This window comes from Euprymna scolopes, chromosome 25 (genome assembly GCF_053919585.1).
Source record: "Euprymna scolopes isolate OS-2025 chromosome 25, ASM5391958v1, whole genome shotgun sequence".
Lineage (NCBI taxonomy): Eukaryota > Metazoa > Mollusca > Cephalopoda > Sepiida > Sepiolidae > Euprymna > Euprymna scolopes.
Window position 1 is genome coordinate 60,792,961 of NC_136506.1, and position 22,017 is coordinate 60,814,977.

The window sequence follows — 22,017 nt, forward strand, 5'->3', positions numbered from 1 at the left end:
TCACTAAAAATAACATAAAAAATAGATTCTAGATATTTGTATTTTTCACTAAAAATAACAAAAAATAGATTCTAGATATTTGTATTTTTCACTAAAAATAGCATAAAAAATAGATTCTAGATATTTGTATTTTTCACTAAAAATAACATAAAAAATAGATTCTAGATATTTGTATTTTTCACTAAAAATAGCATAAAAAATAGATTCTAGATATTTGTATTTTTTTATTAAAAATAGCATAAAAAATAGATTCTAGATATTTGTATTTTTCACTAAAAATAACAAAAAATAGATTCTAGATATTTGTATGTTTCACTAAAAATAGCATAAAAAATAGATTCTAAATATTTGTATTTTTCACTAAAAATAACATAAAAAATAGATTCTAGATATTTGTATTTTTCACTAAAAATAGCATAAAAAATAGATTCTAGATATTTGTATTTTTCACTAAAAATAGCATAAAATATAGATTCTAGATATTTGTATTTGTCACTAAAAATAGCATAAAAAATAGATTCTAGATATTTGTATTTTTCACTAAAAATAACATAAAAAATAGATTCTAGATATTTGTATTTTTCACTAAAAATAGCATAAAAAATAGATTCTAGATATTTGTATTTTTCACTAAAAATAGCATAAAAAATAGATTCTAGATATTTGTATTTTTCACTAAAAATAACATAAAAATAGATTCTAGATATTTGTATTTTTCACTAAAAATAGCATAAAAAATAGATTCTAGATATTTGTATTTTTCACTAAAAATAACATAAAAAATAGATTCTAGATATTTGTTTTTTTCACTAAAAATAGCATAAAAAATAGATTCTAGATATTTGTATTTTTCACTAAAAATAGCATAAAAAATAGATTCTAGATATTTGTATTTTTCACTAAATATAGCATAAAAAATAGATTCTAGATATTTGTATTTTTCACTAAAAATAGCATAAAAATAGATTCTAGATATTTGTATTTTTCACTAAAAATAGCATAAAAAATAGATTCTAGATATTTGTATTTTTCACTAAAAATAGCATAAAAAATAGATTCTAGATATTTGTATTTTTCACTAAAAATAGCATAAAAAATAGATTCTAGATATTTGTATTTTTCACTAAAAATAGCATAAAAAATAGATTCTAGATATTTGTATTTTTCACTAAAAATAACATAAAAAATAGATTCTAGATATTTGTATTTTTCACTAAAAATAGCATAAAAAATAGATTCTAGATATTTGTATTTTTCACTAAATATAGCATAAAAAATAGATTCTAGATATTTGTATTTTTCACTAAAAATAGCATAAAAATAGATTCTAGATATTTGTATTTTTCACTAAAAATAGCATAAAAAATAGATTCTAGATATTTGTATTTTTCACTAAAAATAGCATAAAAAATAGATTCTAGATATTTGTATTTTTCACTAAAAATAGCATAAAAAATAGATTCTAGATATTTGTATTTTTCACTAAAAATAGCATAAAAAATAGATTCTAGATATTTGTATTTTTCACTAAAAATAGCATAAAAAATAGATTCTGGATATTTGTATTTTTCACTAAAAATAACATAAAAATATATTCTAGATATTTGTATTTTTCACTAAAAATAGCATAAAAAATAGATGCTAGATATTTGTATTTTTCACTAAAAATAACATAAAAAATAGATTCTAGATATTTGTATTTTTCACTAAAAATAACATAAAAAATAGATTCTAGATATTTGTATTTTTCACTAAAAATAACATAAAAAATAGATTCTAGATATTTGTATTTTTCACTAAAAATAACATAAAAAATAGATTCTAGATATTTGTATTTTGCACTAAAAATAACATAAAAAATAGATTCTAGATATTTGTATTTTTCACTAAAAATAACATAAAAAATAGATGCTAGATATTTGTATTTTTCACTAAAAATAACATAAAAAATAGATTCTAGATATTTGTATTTTTCACTAAAAATAACATAAAAAATAGATTCTAGATATTTGTATTTTGCACTAAAAATAACATAAAAAATAGATTCTAGATATTTGTATTTTTCACTAAAAATAGCATAAAAAATAGATTCTAGATATTTGTATTTTTCACTAAAAATAGCATAAAAAATAGATTCTGGATATTTGTATTTTTCACTAAAAATTACAGAAAAAATAGATTCTAGATATTTGTATTTTTCACTAAAAATAGCATAAAAAATAGATGCTAGATATTTGTATTTTTCACTAAAAATAACATAAAAAATAGATTCTAGATATTTGTATTTTTCACTAAAAATAGCATAAAAAATAGATTCTAGATATTTGTATTTTTCACTAAAAATAGCATAAAAAATAGATTCTAGATATTTGTATTTTTCACTAAAAATAACATAAAAAATAGATTCTAGATATGTGTATTTTTCACTAAAAATAACATAAAAAATAGATTCTAGATATGTGTATTTTTCACTAAAAATAACATAAAAAATAGATTCTAGATATTTGTATTTTTCACTAAAAATAACATAAAAAATAAATTCTAGATATTTGTATTTTTCACTAAAAATAACATAAAAAATAGATTCTAGATATTTGTATTTTTCACTAAAAATAACATAAAAAATAGATTCTAGATATTTGTATTTTTCACTAAAAATAACTTAAAAAATAGATTCTAGATATTTTTATTTTTCACTAAAAATAACATAAAAAATAGATTCTAGATATTTGTATTTTTCACTAAAAATAACATAAAAATAGATTCTAGATATTTGTATTTTTCACTAAAAATAGCATAAAAAATAGATTCTAGATATTTGTATTTTTCACTAAAAATAACATAAAAAATAGATTCTAGATATTTGTATTTTTCACTAAAAATAACATAAAAATAGATTCTAGATATTTGTATTTTTCACTAAAAATAGCATAAAAAAATAGATTCTAGATATTTGTTTTTTTCACTAAAAATAACATAAAAAATAGATTCTAGATATTTGTATTTTTCACTAAAAATAACATAAAAAATAGATTCAAGATATTTGTATTTTTCACTAAAAATAGCATAAAAAATAGATTCAAGATATTTGTATTTTTCACTAAAAATAACATAAAAAATAGATTCTAGATATTTGTATTTTTCACTAAAAATAACATAAAAAATAGATTCTAGATATTTGTATTTTTCACTAAAAATAACATGAAAAATAGATTCTAGATATTTGTATTTTTCACTAAAAATAACATAAAAATAGATTCTAGATATTTGTATTTTTCACTAAAAATAGCATAAAAAATAGATTCTAGATATTTGTATTTTTCACTAAATATAACATAAAAAATAGATTCTTGATATTTGTATTTTTCACTAAAAATAGCATAAAAAATAGATTCTAGATATTTGTATTTTTCACTAAAAATAACATAAAAAATAGATTCTAGATATTTGTATTTTTCACTAAAAATAGCATAAAAAATAGATTCTAGATATTTGTATTTTTCACTAAAAATAGCATAAAATATAGATTCTAGATATTTGTATTTTTCACTAAAAATAGCATAAAAAATAGATTCTAGATATTTGTATTTTTCACTAAAAATAACATAAAAAATAGATTCTAGATATTTGTATTTTTCACTAAAAATAGCATAAAAAATAGATTCTAGATATTTGTATTTTTCATTAAAAATAACATAAAAAATAGATTCTAGATATTTGTATTTTTCACTAAAAATAGCATAAAAAATAGATTCTAGATATTTGTATTTTTCACTAAAAATAGCATAAAAAATAGATTCTAGATATTTGTATTTTCACTAAAAATAGCATAAAAAATAGATTCTAGATATTTGTATTTTTCACTAAAAATAGCATAAAAAATAGATTCTAGATATTTGTATTTTTCACTAAAAATAACATAAAAAATAGATTCTAGATATTTGTATTTTTCACTAAAAATAGCATAAAAAATAGATTCTAGATATTTGTATTTTTCACTAAAAATAGCATAAAAAATAGATTCTAGATATTTGTATTTTTCACTAAATATAGCATAAAAAATAGATTCTAGATATTTGTATTTTTCACTAAAAATAGCATAAAAAATAGATTCTAGATATTTGTATTTTACACTAAAAATAACATAAAAAATAGATTCTAGATATTTGTATTTTTCACTAAAAATAGCATAAAAAATAGATTCTAGATATTTGTATTTTTCACTAAAAATAGCATAAAAAATAGATTCTAGATATTTGTATTTTTCACTAAAAATAGCATAAAAAATAGATTCTAGATATTTGTATTTTTCACTAAAAATAGCATAAAATATAGATTCTAGATATTTGTATTTTTCACTAAAAATAGCATAAAAAATAGATTCTAGATATTCGTATTTTTCACTAAAAATAGCATAAAAAATAGATTCTAGATATTTGTATTTTTCACTAAAAATAACATAAAAAATAGATTCTAGATATTTGTATTTTTCACTAAAAATAACATAAAAAATAGATTCTAGATATTTGTACTTTTCACTAAAAATAGCATAAAAAATAGATTCTAGATATTTGTATTTTTCACTAAAAATAACATAAAAAATAGATTCTAGATATTTGTATTTTTCACTAAAAATAGCATAAAAAATAGATTCTAGATATTTGTATTTTTCACTAAAAATAACATAAAAAATAGATTCTAGATATTTGTATTTTTTACTAAAAATAACATGAAAAATAGATTCTAGATATTTGTATTTTTCACTAAAAATAACAAAAAATAGATTCTAGATATTTGTATTTTTCACTAAAAATAACATAAAAAATAGATTCTAGATATTTGTATTTTTCACTAAAAATAGCATAAAAAATAGATTCTAGATATTTGTATTTTTCACTAAAAATAACATAAAAAATAGATTCTAGATATTTGTATTTTTCACTAAAAATAACATACAAAATAGATTCTATATATTTGTATTTTTCACTAAAAATAGCATAAAAAATAGATTCTAGATATTTGTATTTTTCACTAAAAATAACATAAAAAATAGATTCTAGATATTTGTATTTTTCACTAAAAATAACAAAAAATAGATTCTAGATATTTGTATTTTTCACTAAAAATAGCATAAAAAATAGATTCTAGATATTTGTATTTTTCACTAAAAATAACATAAAAAATAGATTCTAGATATTTGTATTTTTCACTAAAAATAGCATAAAAAATAGATTCTAGATATTTGTATTTTTTTATTAAAAATAGCATAAAAAATAGATTCTAGATATTTGTATTTTTCACTAAAAATAACAAAACATAGATTCTAGATATTTGTATTTTTCACTAAAAATAGCATAAAAAATAGATTCTAGATATTTGTATTTTTCACTAAAAATAACATAAAAAATAGATTCTAGATATTTGTATTTTTCACTAAAAATAGCATAAAAAATAGATTCTAGATATTTGTATTTTTCACTAAAAATAGCATAAAAAATAGATTCTAGATATTTGTATTTGTCACTAAAAATAGCATAAAAAATAGATTCTAGATATTTGTATTTTTCACTAAAAATAACATAAAAAATAGATTCTAGATATTTGTATTTTTCACTAAAAATAGCATAAAAAATAGATTCTAGATATTTGTATTTTTCACTAAAAATAGCATAAAAAATAGATTCTAGATATTTGTATTTTTCACTAAAAATAACATAAAAATAGATTCTAGATATTTGTATTTTTCACTAAAAATAGCATAAAAAATAGATTCTAGATATTTGTATTTTTCACTAAAAATAACATAAAAAATAGATTCTAGATATTTGTTTTTTTCACTAAAAATAACATAAAAAATAGATTCTAGATATTTGTATTTTTCACTAAAAATAACATAAAAAATAGATTCTAGATATTTGTATTTTTCACTAAAAATAACATAAAAAATAGATTCTAGATATTTGTATTTTTCACTAAAAATAACATAAAAAATAGATTCTAGATATTTGTATTTTTCACTAAAAATAACATAAAAAATAGATTCTAGATATTTGTATTTTTCACTAAAAATAGCATAAAAAATAGATTCTAGATATTTGTATTTTTCACTAAAAATAGCATAAAAAATAGATTCTGGATATTTGTATTTTTCACTAAAAATAACATAAAAATATATTCTAGATATTTGTATTTTTCACTAAAAATAGCATAAAAAATAGATGCTAGATATTTGTATTTTTCACTAAAAATAACATAAAAAATATATTCTAGATATTTGTATTTTTCACTAAAAATAACATAAAAAATAGATTCTAGATATTTGTATTTTTCACTAAAAATAACATAAAAAATAGATTCTAGATATTTGTATTTTTCACTAAAAATAACATAAAAAATAGATTCTAGATATTTGTACTTTTCACTAAAAATAACATAAAAAATAGATTCTAGATATTTGTATTTTTCACTAAAAATAACATAAAAAATAGATTCTAGATATTTGTATTTTTTGCTAAAAATAACTTAAAAAATAGATTCTAGATATTTGTATTTTTTACTAAAAATAACATAAAAAATAGATTCTAGATATTTCTATTTTTTACTAAAAATAACTTAAAAAATAGATTCTAGATATTTGTATTTTTTACTAAAAATAACTTAAAAATAGATTCTAGATATTTGTATTTTTCACTAAAAATAACATAAAAAATAGATTCTAGATATTTGTATTTGTCACTAAAAATAACATAAAAAATAGATTCTAGATATTTGTATTTTTCACTTAAAATAACATAAAAAATAGATTCTAGATATTTCTATTTTTTACTAAAAATAACTTAAAAAATAGATTCTAGATATAGGTATTTTTTACTAAAAATAACATAAAAATAGATTCTAGATATTTGTATTTTTCACTAAAAATAACATAAAAATAGATTCTAGATATTTCTATTTTTTACTAAAAATAACATAAAAATAGATTCTAGATATTTCTATTTTTTACTAAAAATAACATAAAAATAGATTCTAGATATTTCCATTTTCCACTAAAAATAACATAAAATATAGATTCTAGATATTTGTATTTTTCACTAAAAATAACTTAAAAAATAGATTCTAGATATTTGTATTTTTCACTAAAAATAACTTAAAAAATAGATTCTAGATATTTCTATTTTCCACTAAAAATAACATAAAATATAGATTCTAGATATTTGTATTTTTCACTAAAAATAACTTAAAAAATAGATTCTAGATATTTGTATTTTTCACTAAAAATAACATAAAAAATAGATTCTAGATATTTGTATTTTTCACTAAAAATAACTTAAAAAATAGATTCTAGATATTTGTATTTTTCACTAAAAATAACATAAAATATAGATTCTAGATATTTGTATTTTTCACTAAAAATAACTTAAAAAATAGATTCTAGATATTTGTATTTTTCACTAAAAAAAACTTAAAAAATAGATTCTAGATATTTGTATTTTTCACTAAAAATAACTTAAAAAATAGATTCTAGATATTTCTATTTTTTACTAAAAATAACATAAAAAATAGATTCTAGATATTTGTATTTTTCACTAAAAATAACATAAAAAATAGATTCTAGAAATTTCTATTTTTTACTAAAAATAACTTAAAAATAGATTCTAGATATTTCTATTTTCCACTAAAAATAACATAAAATATAGATTCTAGATATTTGTATTTTTCACTAAAAATAACATAAAAAATAGATTCTAGATATTTGTATTTTTTACTAAAAATAACATAAAAAATAGATTCTAGATATTTCTATTTTTTACTAAAAATAACTTAAAAAATAGATTCTAGATATTTGTATTTTTTACTAAAAATAACTTAAAAATAGATTCTAGATATTTGTATTTTTCACTAAAAATAACATAAAAAATAGATTCTAGATATTTGTATTTGTCACTAAAAATAACATAAAAAATAGATTCTAGATATTTGTATTTTTCACTTAAAATAACATAAAAAATAGATTCTAGATATTTCTATTTTTTACTAAAAATAACTTAAAAAATAGATTCTAGATATAGGTATTTTTTACTAAAAATAACATAAAAATAGATTCTAGATATTTGTATTTTTCACTAAAAATAACATAAAAATAGATTCTAGATATTTCTATTTTTTACTAAAAATAACATAAAAATAGATTCTAGATATTTCTATTTTTTACTAAAAATAACATAAAAATAGATTCTAGATATTTCTATTTTCCACTAAAAATAACATAAAATATAGATTCTAGATATTTGTATTTTTCACTAAAAATAACTTAAAAAATAGATTCTAGATATTTGTATTTTTCACTAAAAATAACTTAAAAAATAGATTCTAGATATTTCTAGTTTCCACTAAAAATAACATAAAATATAGATTCTAGATATTTGTATTTTTCACTAAAAATAACTTAAAAAATAGATTCTAGATATTTGTATTTTTCACTAAAAATAACATAAAAAATAGATTCTAGATATTTGTATTTTTCACTAAAAATAACTTAAAAAATAGATTCTAGATATTTGTATTTTTCACTAAAAATAACATAAAATATAGATTCTAGATATTTGTATTTTTCACTAAAAATAACTTAAAAAATAGATTCTAGATATTTGTATTTTTCACTAAAAAAAACTTAAAAAATAGATTCTAGATATTTGTATTTTTCACTAAAAATAACTTAAAAAATAGATTCTAGATATTTCTATTTTTTACTAAAAATAACATAAAAAATAGATTCTAGATATTTGTATTTTTCACTAAAAATAACATAAAAAATAGATTCTAGAAATTTCTATTTTTTACTAAAAATAACTTAAAAATAGATTCTAGATATTTCTATTTTCCACTAAAAATAACATAAAATATAGATTCTAGATATTTGTATTTTTCACTAAAAATAACATAAAAAATAGATTCTAGATATTTGTATTTTTCACTAAAAATAACTTAAAAAATAGATTCTAGATATTTGTATTTTTCACTAAAAATAACATAAAAAATAGATTCTAGATATTTGTACTTTTCACTAATAATAACATAAAAAATAGATTCTAGATATTTGTATTTTTCACTAAAAATAACATAAAAAATAGATTCTAGATATTTGTACTTTTCACTAAAAATAACATAAAAAATAGATTCTAGATATTTGTATTTTTCACTAAAAATAACATAAAAAATAGATTCTAGATATTTGTATTTTTCACTAAAAATAACATAAAAAATAGATTCTAGATATTTGTATTTTTCACTAAAAATAACATAGAAAATAGATTCTAGATATTTGTATTCTTCACTAAAAATAACATAAAAAATAGATTCTAGATATTTGTATTCTTCACTAAAAATAACATAAAAAATAGATTCTAGATATTTGTATTTTTCACTAAAAATAACATAAAAATAGATTCTAGATATTTGTACTTTTCACTAAAAATAACATAAAAAATAGATTCTAGATATTTGTATTTTTCACTAAAAATAACTTAAAAAATAGATTCTAGATATTTGTATTTTTCACTAAAAATTACATAAAAAATAGATTCTAGATATTTGTACTTTGCACTAAAAATAACATAAAAAATAGATTCTAGATATTTGTATTTTTCACTAAAAATAACATAAAAAATAGATTCTAGATATTTGTATTTTTTACTAAAAATAACTTAAAAAATAGATTCTAGATATTTGTACTTTTCACTAAAAATAACATAAAAAATAGATCCTAGATATTTGTATTTTTCACTAAAAATAACTTAAAAAATAGATTCTAGATATTTGTACTTTTCACTAAAAATAACATAAAAAATAGATTCTAGATATTTGTATTTTTCACTAAAAATAACATAAAAAATAGATTCTAGATATTTGTACTTTTCACTAAAAATAACATAAAAAATAGATTCTAGATATTTGTATTTTTCACTAAAAATAACATAAAAATAGATTCTAGATATTTGTATTTTTCACTAAAAATAACATAAAAAATAGATTCTAGATATTTGTACTGTTCACTAAAAATAACATAAAAAATAGATTCTAGATATTTCTATTTTTCACTAAAAATAACTTAAAAAATAGATTCTAGATATTTGTATTTTTCACTAAAAATAACATAAAAAATAGATTCTAGATATTTGTACTTTTCACTAAAAATAACATAAAAAATAGATTCTAGATATTTGTATTTTTCACTAAAAATAACTTAAAACATAGATTCTAGATATTTGTATTTTTCACTAAAAATAACATAAAAAATAGATTCTAGATATTTGTATTTTTTACTAAAAATAACTTAAAAAATAGATTCTAGATATTTGTATTTTTCACTAAAAATAACATAAAAAATAGATTCTAGATATTTGTACTTTTCACTAAAAATAACATGAAAAATAGATTCTAGATATTTGTATTTTTCACTAAAAATAACTTAAAAATAGATTCTAGATATTTGTACTTTTCACTAAAAATAACATAAAAAATAGATTCTAGATATTTGTATTTTTCACTAAAAATAACATAAAAAATAGATTCTAGATATTTGTATTTTTCACTAAAAATAATTTAAAAATAGATTCTAGATATTTGTACTTTTCACTAAAAATAACATAAAAAATAGATTCTAGATATTTGTATTTTTCACTAAAAATAACATAAAAATAGATTCTAGATATTTGTACTTTTCACTAAAAATAACATAAAAAATAGATTCTAGATATTTGTACTTTTCACTAAAAATAACTTAAAAAATAGATTCTAGATATTTGTATTTTTCACTAAAAATAACATAAAAAATAGATTCTAGATATTTGTACTTTTCACTAAAAATAACATAAAAAATAGATTCTAGATATTTGTATTTTTCACTAAAAATAACTTAAAAATAGATTCTAGATATTTGTACTTTTCACTAAAAATAACATAAAAAATAGATTCTAGATATTTGTATTTTTCACTAAAAATAACTTAAAAAATAGATTCTAGATATTTGTATTTTTCACTAAAAATAACATAAAAATAGATTCTAGATATTTGTATTTTTCACTAAAATTAACTTAAAAAATAGATTCTAGATATTTGTATTTTTCACTAAAAATAACATAAAAAATAGATTCTAGATATTTGTACTTTTCACTAAAAATAACATAAAAAATAGATTCTAGATATTTGTATTTTTCACTAAAAATAACATAAAAAATAGATTCTAGATATTTGTATTTTTCTCTAAAAATAACATAAAAAATAGATTCTAGATATTTGTACTTTTCACTAAAAATAACATAAAAAATAGATTCTAGATATTTGTATTTTTCACTAAAAATAACTTAAAAATAGATTCTAGATATTTGTACTTTTCACTAAAAATAACATAAAAAATAGATTCTAGATATTTGTATTTTTCACTAAAAATAACTTAAAAAATAGATTCTAGATATTTGTATTTTTCACTAAAAATAACATAAAAAATAGATTCTAGATATTTGTATTTTTCACTAAAAATAACTTAAAAAATAGATTCTAGATATTTGTATTTTTCACTAAAAATAACATAAAAAATAGATTCTAGATATTTGTACTTTTCACTAAAAATAACATAAAAAATAGATTCTAGATATTTGTATTTTTCACTAAAAATAACATAAAAAATAGATTCTAGATATTTGTACTTTTCACTAAAAATAACATAAAAAATAGATTCTAGATATTTGTATTTTTCACTAAAAATAACTTAAAAAATAGATTCTAGATATTTGTACTTTTCACTAAAAATAACATAAAAAATAGATTCTAGATATTTGTATTTTTCACTAAAAATAACTTAAAAAATAGATTCTAGATATTTGTATTTTTCACTAAAAATAACATAAAAAATAGATTCTAGATATTTGTATTTTTCACTAAAAATAACTTAAAAAATAGATTCTAGATATTTGTATTTTTCACTAAAAATAACATAAAAAATAGATTCTAGATATTTGTATTTTTCACTAAAAATAATTTAAAAATAGATTCTAGATATTTGTACTTTTCACTAAAAATAACATAAAAAATAGATTCTAGATATTTGTATTTTTCACTAAAAATAACATAAAAATAGATTCTAGATATTTGTACTTTTCACTAAAAATAACATAAAAAATAGATTCTAGATATTTGTACTTTTCACTAAAAATAACTTAAAAAATAGATTCTAGATATTTGTATTTTTCACTAAAAATAACATAAAAAATAGATTCTAGATATTTGTACTTTTCACTAAAAATAACATAAAAAATAGATTCTAGATATTTGTATTTTTCACTAAAAATAACTTAAAAATAGATTCTAGATATTTGTACTTTTCACTAAAAATAACATAAAAAATAGATTCTAGATATTTGTATTTTTCACTAAAAATAACTTAAAAAATAGATTCTAGATATTTGTATTTTTCACTAAAAATAACATAAAAAATAGATTCTAGATATTTGTATTTTTCACTAAAAATAACTTAAAAAATAGATTCTAGATATTTGTATTTTTCACTAAAAATAACATAAAAAATAGATTCTAGATATTTGTACTTTTCACTAAAAATAACATAAAAAATAGATTCTAGATATTTGTATTTTTCACTAAAAATAACTTAAAAAATAGATTCTAGATATTTTTACTTTTCAGTAAAAATAACATAAAAAATAGATTCTAGATATTTGTATTTTTCACTAAAAATAACATCAAAAATAGATTCTAGATATTTGTATTTTTCACTAAAAATAACATAAAAAATAGATTCTAGATATTTGTATTTTTCACTAAAAATAACATAAAAAATAGATTCTAGATATTTGTATTCTTCACTAAAAATAACATAAAAAATAGATTCTAGATATTTGTATTTTTCACTAAAAATAACTTAAAAAATAGATTCTAGATATTTGTATTTTTCACTAAAAATAACTTAAAAAATAGATTCTAGATATTTGTATTTTTCACTAAAAATAACATAAAAAATAGATTCTAGATATTTGTATTTTTCACTAAAAATAACTTAAAAAATAGATTCTAGATATTTGTATTTTTCACTAAAAATAACATAAAAAATAGATTCTAGATATTTGTACTTTTCACTAAAAATAACATAAAAAATAGATTCTAGATATTTGTATTTTTCACTAAAAATAACATAAAAAATTGATTCTAGATATTTGTATTTTTCACTAAAAATAACATAAAAAATAGATTCTAGATATTTGTATTTTTCACTAAAAATAACATAAAAAATAGATTCTAGATATTTGTATTCTTCACTAAAAATAACATGAAAAATAGATTCTAGATATTTGTATTTTTCACTAAAAATAACATAAAAAATAGATTCTAGATATTTGTATTTTTCACTAAAAATAACTTAAAAAATAGATTCTAGATATTTGTATTTTTCACTAAAAATAACATAAAAAATAGATTCTAGATATTTGTACTTTTCACTAAAAATAACATAAAAAATAGATTCTAGATATTTGTATTTTTCACTAAAAATAACATAAAAAATAGATTCTAGATATTTGTATTTTTCACTAAAAATAACATAAAAAATAGATTCTAGATATTTGTATTTTTCACTAAAAATAACATAAAAAATAGATTCTAGATATTTGTATTCTTCACTAAAAATAACATAAAAAATAGATTCTAGATATTTGTATTCTTCACTAAAAATAACATAAAAAATAGATTCTAGATATTTGTATTTTTCACTAAAAATAACATAAAAATAGATTCTAGATATTTGTACTTTTCACTAAAAATAACATAAAAAATAGATTCTAGATATTTGTATTTTTCACTAAAAATAACTTAAAAAATAGATTCTAGATATTTGTATTTTCCACTAAAAATTACATAAAAATAGATTCTAGATATTTGTACTTTGCACTAAAAATAACATAAAAAATAGATTCTAGATATTTGTATTTTTCACTAAAAATAACATAAAAAATAGATTCTAGATATTTGTATTTTTTACTAAAAATAACTTAAAAAATAGATTCTAGATATTTGTACTTTTCACTAAAAATAACATAAAAAATAGATCCTAGATATTTGTATTTTTCACTAAAAATAACTTAAAAATAGATTCTAGATATTTGTACTTTTCACTAAAAATAACATAAAAAATAGATTCTAGATATTTGTATTTTTCACTAAAAATAACATAAAAAATAGATTCTAGATATTTGTACTTTTCACTAAAAATAACATAAAAAATAGATTCTAGATATTTGTATTTTTCACTAAAAATAACATAAAAATAGATTCTAGATATTTGTATTTTTCACTAAAAATAACATAAAAAATAGATTCTAGATATTTGTATTTTTCACTAAAAATAACATAAAAAATAGATTCTAGATATTTGTATTTTTCACTAAAAATAACATAAAAAATAGATTCTAGATATTTGTATTTTTCACTAAAAATAACTTAAAAAATAGATTCTAGATATTTGTATTTTTCACTAAAAATAACATAAAAAATAGATTCTAGATATTTGTACTTTTCACTAAAAATAACATAAAAAATAGATTCTAGATATTTGTATTTTTCACTAAAAATAACATAAAAAATAGATTCTAGATATTTGTATTTTTCACTAAAAATAACATAAAAAATAGATTCTAGATATTTGTATTTTTCACTAAAAATAACATAAAAAATAGATTCTAGATATTTGTATTTTTCACTAAAAATAACATAAAAAATAGATTCTAGATATTTGTATTTTTCACTAAAAATAACATAAAAAATAGATTCTAGATATTTGTATTTTTCACTAAAAATAACTTAAAAAATAGATTCTAGATATTTGTATTTTTCACTAAAAATAACATAAAAAATAGATTCTAGATATTTGTACTTTTCACTAAAAATAACATAAAAAATAGATTCTAGATATTTGTATTTTTCACTAAAAATAACTTAAAACATAGATTCTAGATATTTGTATTTTTCACTAAAAATAACATAAAAAATAGATTCTAGATATTTGTATTTTTCACTAAAAATAACATAAAAAATAGATTCTAGATATTTGTATTTTTTACTAAAAATAACTTAAAAAATAGATTCTAGATATTTGTACTTTTCACTAAAAATAACATAAAAAATAGATCCTAGATATTTGTATTTTTCACTAAAAATAACTTAAAAATAGATTCTAGATATTTGTACTTTTCACTAAAAATAACATAAAAAATAGATTCTAGATATTTGTATTTTTCACTAAAAATAACATAAAAAATAGATTCTAGATATTTGTACTTTTCACTAAAAATAACATAAAAAATAGATTCTAGATATTTGTATTTTTCACTAAAAATAACATAAAAATAGATTCTAGATATTTGTATTTTTCACTAAAAATAACATAAAAAATAGATTCTAGATATTTGTATTTTTCACTAAAAATAACATAAAAAATAGATTCTAGATATTTGTATTTTTCACTAAAAATAACATAAAAAATAGATTCTAGATATTTGTATTTTTCACTAAAAATAACTTAAAAAATAGATTCTAGATATTTGTATTTTTCACTAAAAATAACATAAAAAATAGATTCTAGATATTTGTATTTTTCACTAAAAATAACATAAAAAATAGATTCTAGATATTTGTATTTTTCACTAAAAATAACATAAAAAATAGATTCTAGATATTTGTATTTTTCACTAAAAATAACTTAAAAAATAGATTCTAGATATTTGTATTTTTCACTAAAAATAACATAAAAAATAGATTCTAGATATTTGTACTTTTCACTAAAAATAACATAAAAAATAGATTCTAGATATTTGTATTTTTCACTAAAAATAACATAAAAAATAGATTCTAGATATTTGTATTTTTCACTAAAAATAACATAAAAAATAGATTCTAGATATTTGTATTTTTCACTAAAAATAACATAAAAAATAGATTCTAGATATTTGTATTTTTCACTAAAAATAACATAAAAAATAGATTCTAGATATTTGTATTTTTCACTAAAAATAACATAAAAAATAGATTCTAGATATTTGTATTTTTCACTAAAAATAACTTAAAAAATAGATTCTAGATATTTGTATTTTTCACTAAAAATAACATAAAAAATAGATTCTAGATATTTGTACTTTTCACTAAAAATAACATAAAAAATAGATTCTAGATATTTGTATTTTTCACTAAAAATAACTTAAAACATAGATTCTAGATATTTGTATTTTTCACTAAAAATAACATAAAAAATAGATTCTAGATATTTGTATTTTTCACTAAAAATAACATAAAAAATAGATTCTAGATATTTGTATTTTTTACTAAAAATAACTTAAAAAATAGATTCTAGATATTTGTACTTTTCACTAAAAATAACATAAAAAATAGATCCTAGATATTTGTATTTTTCACTAAAAATAACTTAAAAATAGATTCTAGATATTTGTACTTTTCACTAAAAATAACATAAAAAATAGATTCTAGATATTTGTATTTTTCACTAAAAATAACATAAAAAATAGATTCTAGATATTTGTACTTTTCACTAAAAATAACATAAAAAATAGATTCTAGATATTTGTATTTTTCACTAAAAATAACATAAAAATAGATTCTAGATATTTGTATTTTTCACTAAAAATAACATAAAAAATAGATTCTAGATATTTGTATTTTTCACTAAAAATAACATAAAAAATAGATTCTAGATATTTGTATTTTTCACTAAAAATAACATAAAAAATAGATTCTAGATATTTGTATTTTTCACTAAAAATAACTTAAAAAATAGATTCTAGATATTTGTATTTTTCACTAAAAATAACATAAAAAATAGATTCTAGATATTTGTACTTTTCACTAAAAATAACATAAAAAATAGATTCTAGATATTTGTACTTTTCACTAAAAATAACATAAAAAATAGATTCTAGATATTTGTATTTTTCACTAAAAATAACATAAAAAATAGATTCTAGATATTTGTATTTTTCACTAAAAATAACATAAAAAATAGATTCTAGATATTTGTATTTTTCACTAAAAATAACATAAAAAATAGATTCTAGATATTTGTATTTTTCACTAAAAATAACATAAAAAATAGATTCTAGATATTTGTATTTTTCACTAAAAATAACTTAAAAAATAGATTCTAGATATTTGTATTTTTCACTAAAAATAACATAAAAAATAGATTCTAGATATTTGTACTTTTCACTAAAAATAACATAAAAAATAGATTCTAGATATTTGTATTTTTCACTAAAAATAACTTAAAACATAGATTCTAGATATTTGTATTTTTCACTAAAAATAACATAAAAAATAGATTCTAGATATTTGTATTTTTTACTAAAAATAACTTAAAAAATAGATTCTAGATATTTGTATTTTTCACTAAAAATAACATAAAAAATAGATTCTAGATATTTGTACTTTTCACTAAAAATAACATGAAAAATAGATTCTAGATATTTGTATTTTTCACTAAAAATAACTTAAAAATAGATTCTAGATATTTGTACTTTTCACTAAAAATAACATAAAAAATAGATTCTAGATATTTGTATTTTTCACTAAAAATAACATAAAAAATAGATTCTAGATATTTGTACGTTTCACTAAAAATAACTTAAAAAATATATTCTAGATATTTGTATTTTTCACTAAAAATAACATAAAAAATAGATTCTAGATATTTGTATTTTTCACTAAAAATAACTTAAAAATAGATTCTAGATATTTGTATTTTTCACTAAAAATAACATAAAAAATAGATTCTAGATATTTGTATTTTTCACTAAAAATAACTTAAAAAATAGATTCTAGATATTTGTATTTTTCACTAAAAATAACATAAAAAATAGATTCTAGATATTTGTATTTTTCACTAAAAATAATTTAAAAATAGATTCTAGATATTTGTACTTTTCACTAAAAATAACATAAAAAATAGATTCTAGATATTTGTACTTTTCACTAAAAATAACATAAAATATAGATTCTAGATATTTGTATTTTTCACTAAAAATAACATAAAAAATAGATTCTAGATATTTGTATTTTTCACTAAAAATAACATAAAAAATAGATTCTAGATATTTGTATTTTTCACTAAAAATAACATAAAAATAGATTCTAGATATTTGTACTTTTTACTAAAAATAACATAAAAAATAGATTCTAGATATTTGTACTTTTCACTAAAAATAACATAAAAAATAGATTCTAGATATTTGTATTTTTTACTAAAAATAACATGAAAAATAGATTCTAGATATTTGTATTTTTCACTAAAAATAACAAAAAATAGATTCTAGATATTTGTATTTTTCACTAAAAATAACATAAAAAATAGATTCTAGATATTTGTATTTTTCACTAAAAATAGCATAAAAAATAGATTCTAGATATTTGTATTTTTCACTAAAAATAACATAAAAAATAGATTCTAGATATTTGTATTTTTCACTAAAAATAACATACAAAATAGATTCTATATATTTGTATTTTTCACTAAAAATAACAAAAAATAGATTCTAGATATTTGTATTTTTCACTAAAAATAACATAAAAAATAGATTCTAGATATTTGTATTTTTCACTAAAAATAACAAAAAATAGATTCTAGATATTTGTATTTTTCACTAAAAATAGCATAAAAAATAGATTCTAGATATTTCTATTTTTCAGTAAAAATAACATAAAAAATAGATTCTAGATATTTGTATTTTTCACTAAAAATAACATAAAAATAGATTCTAGATATTTGTACTTTTCACTAAAAATAACATAAAAAATAGATTCTAGATATTTGTACTTTTCACTAAAAATAACTTAAAAAATAGATTCTAGATATTTGTATTTTTCACTAAAAATAACTTAAAAATAGATTCTAGATATTTGTACTTTTCACTAAAAATAACATAAAAAATAGATTCTAGATATTTGTATTTTTCACTAAAAATAACTTAAAAAATAGATTCTAGATATTTGTATTTTTCACTAAAAATAACATAAAAAATAGATTCTAGATATTTGTATTTTTCACTAAAAATAACTTAAAAAATAGATTCTAGATATTTGTATTTTTCACTAAAAATAACATAAAAAATAGATTCTAGATATTTGTACTTTTCACTAAAAATAACATAAAAAATAGATTCTAGATATTTGTATTTTTCACTAAAAATAACATAAAAAATAGATTCTAGATATTTGTATTTTTCTCTAAAAATAACATAAAAAATAGATTCTAGATATTTGTACTTTTCACTAAAAATAACATAAAAAATAGATTCTAGATATTTGTATTTTTCACTAAAAATAACTTAAAAATAGATTCTAGATATTTGTACTTTTCACTAAAAATAACATAAAAAATAGATTCTAGATATTTGTATTTTTCACTAAAAATAACTTAAAAAATAGATTCTAGATATTTGTATTTTTCACTAAAAATAACATAAAAAATAGATTCTAGATATTTGTATTTTTCACTAAAAATAACTTAAAAAATAGATTCTAGATACTTGTATTTTTCACTAAAAATAACATAAAAAATAGATTCTAGATATTTGTACTTTTCACTAAAAATAACATAAAAAATAGATTCTAGATATTTGTATTTTTCACTAAAAATAACATAAAAAATAGATTCTAGATATTTGTACTTTTCACTAAAAATAACATAAAAAATAGATTCTAGATATTTGTATTTTTCACTAAAAATAACTTAAAAAATAGATTCTAGATATTTGTACTTTTCACTAAAAATAACATAAAAAATAGATTCTAGATATTTGTATTTTTCACTAAAAATAACTTAAAAAATAGATTCTAGATATTTGTATTTTTCACTAAAAATAACATAAAAAATAGATTCTAGATATTTGTATTTTTCACTAAAAATAACTTAAAAAATAGATTCTAGATATTTGTATTTTTCACTAAAAATAACATAAAAAATAGATTCTAGATATTTGTATTTTTCACTAAAAATAATTTAAAAATAGATTCTAGATATTTGTACTTTTCACTAAAAATAACATAAAAAATAGATTCTAGATATTTGTATTTTTCACTAAAAATAACATAAAAATAGATTCTAGATATTTGTACTTTTCACTAAAAATAACATAAAAAATAGATTCTAGATATTTGTACTTTTCACTAAAAATAACTTAAAAAATAGATTCTAGATATTTGTATTTTTCACTAAAAATAACATAAAAAATAGATTCTAGATATTTGTACTTTTCACTAAAAATAACATAAAAAATAGATTCTAGATATTTGTATTTTTCACTAAAAATAACTTAAAAATAGATTCTAGATATTTGTACTTTTCACTAAAAATAACATAAAAAATAGATTCTAGATATTTGTATTTTTCACTAAAAATAACTTAAAAAATAGATTCTAGATATTTGTATTTTTCACTAAAAATAACATAAAAAATAGATTCTAGATATTTGTATTTTTCACTAAAAATAACTTAAAAAATAGATTCTAGATATTTGTATTTTTCACTAAAAATAACATAAAAAATAGATTCTAGATATTTGTACTTTTCACTAAAAATAACATAAAAAATAGATTCTAGATATTTGTATTTTTCACTAAAAATAACTTAAAAAATAGATTCTAGATATTTTTACTTTTCAGTAAAAATAACATAAAAAATAGATTCTAGATATTTGTATTTTTCACTAAAAATAACATCAAAAATAGATTCTAGATATTTGTATTTTTCACTAAAAATAACATAAAAAATAGATTCTAGATATTTGTATTTTTCACTAAAAATAACATAAAAAATAGATTCTAGATATTTGTATTCTTCACTAAAAATAACATAAAAAATAGATTCTAGATATTTGTATTTTTCACTAAAAATAACTTAAAAAATAGATTCTAGATATTTGTATTTTTCACTAAAAATAACTTAAAAAATAGATTCTAGATATTTGTATTTTTCACTAAAAATAACATAAAAAATAGATTCTAGATATTTGTATTTTTCACTAAAAATAACTTAAAAAATAGATTCTAGATATTTGTATTTTTCACTAAAAATAACATAAAAAATAGATTCTAGATATTTGTACTTTTCACTAAAAATAACATAAAAAATAGATTCTAGATATTTGTATTTTTCACTAAAAATAACATAAAAAATAGATTCTAGATATTTGTATTTTTCACTAAAAATAACATAAAAAATAGATTCTAGATATTTGTATTTTTCACTAAAAATAACATAAAAAATAGATTCTAGATATTTGTATTCTTCACTAAAAATAACATGAAAATAAATTCTAGATATTTGTATTTTTCACTAAAAATAACATAAAAAATAGATTCTAGATATTTGTATTTTTCACTAAAAATAACTTAAAAAATAGATTCTAGATATTTGTATTTTTCACTAAAAATAACATAAAAAATAGATTCTAGATATTTGTACTTTTCACTAAAAATAACATAAAAAATAGATTCTAGATATTTGTATTTTTCACTAAAAATAACATAAAAAATAGATTCTAGATATTTGTATTTTTCACTAAAAATAACATAAAAAATAGATTCTAGATATTTGTATTTTTCACTAAAAATAACATAAAAAATAGATTCTAGATATTTGTATTCTTCACTAAAAATAACATAAAAAATAGATTCTAGATATTTGTATTCTTCACTAAAAATAACATAAAAAATAGATTCTAGATATTTGTATTTTTCACTAAAAATAACATAAAAATAGATTCTAGATATTTGTACTTTTCACTAAAAATAACATAAAAAATAGATTCTAGATATTTGTATTTTTCACTAAAAATAACTTAAAAAATAGATTCTAGATATTTGTATTTTCCACTAAAAATTACATAAAAATAGATTCTAGATATTTGTACTTTGCACTAAAAATAACATAAAAAATAGATTCTAGAT

General features: G+C 16.4%; 1 protein-coding gene across 4 annotated transcripts in view; it reads left to right on the forward strand.

Annotated features, from left to right (window-relative positions):
- Positions 1 to 22,017, forward strand: part of LOC145247378 (alsin-like) — a 287,548-nt gene that overhangs the window by 246,579 nt on the left and 18,952 nt on the right. The gene's annotated exons all lie outside the window — the stretch shown is intronic.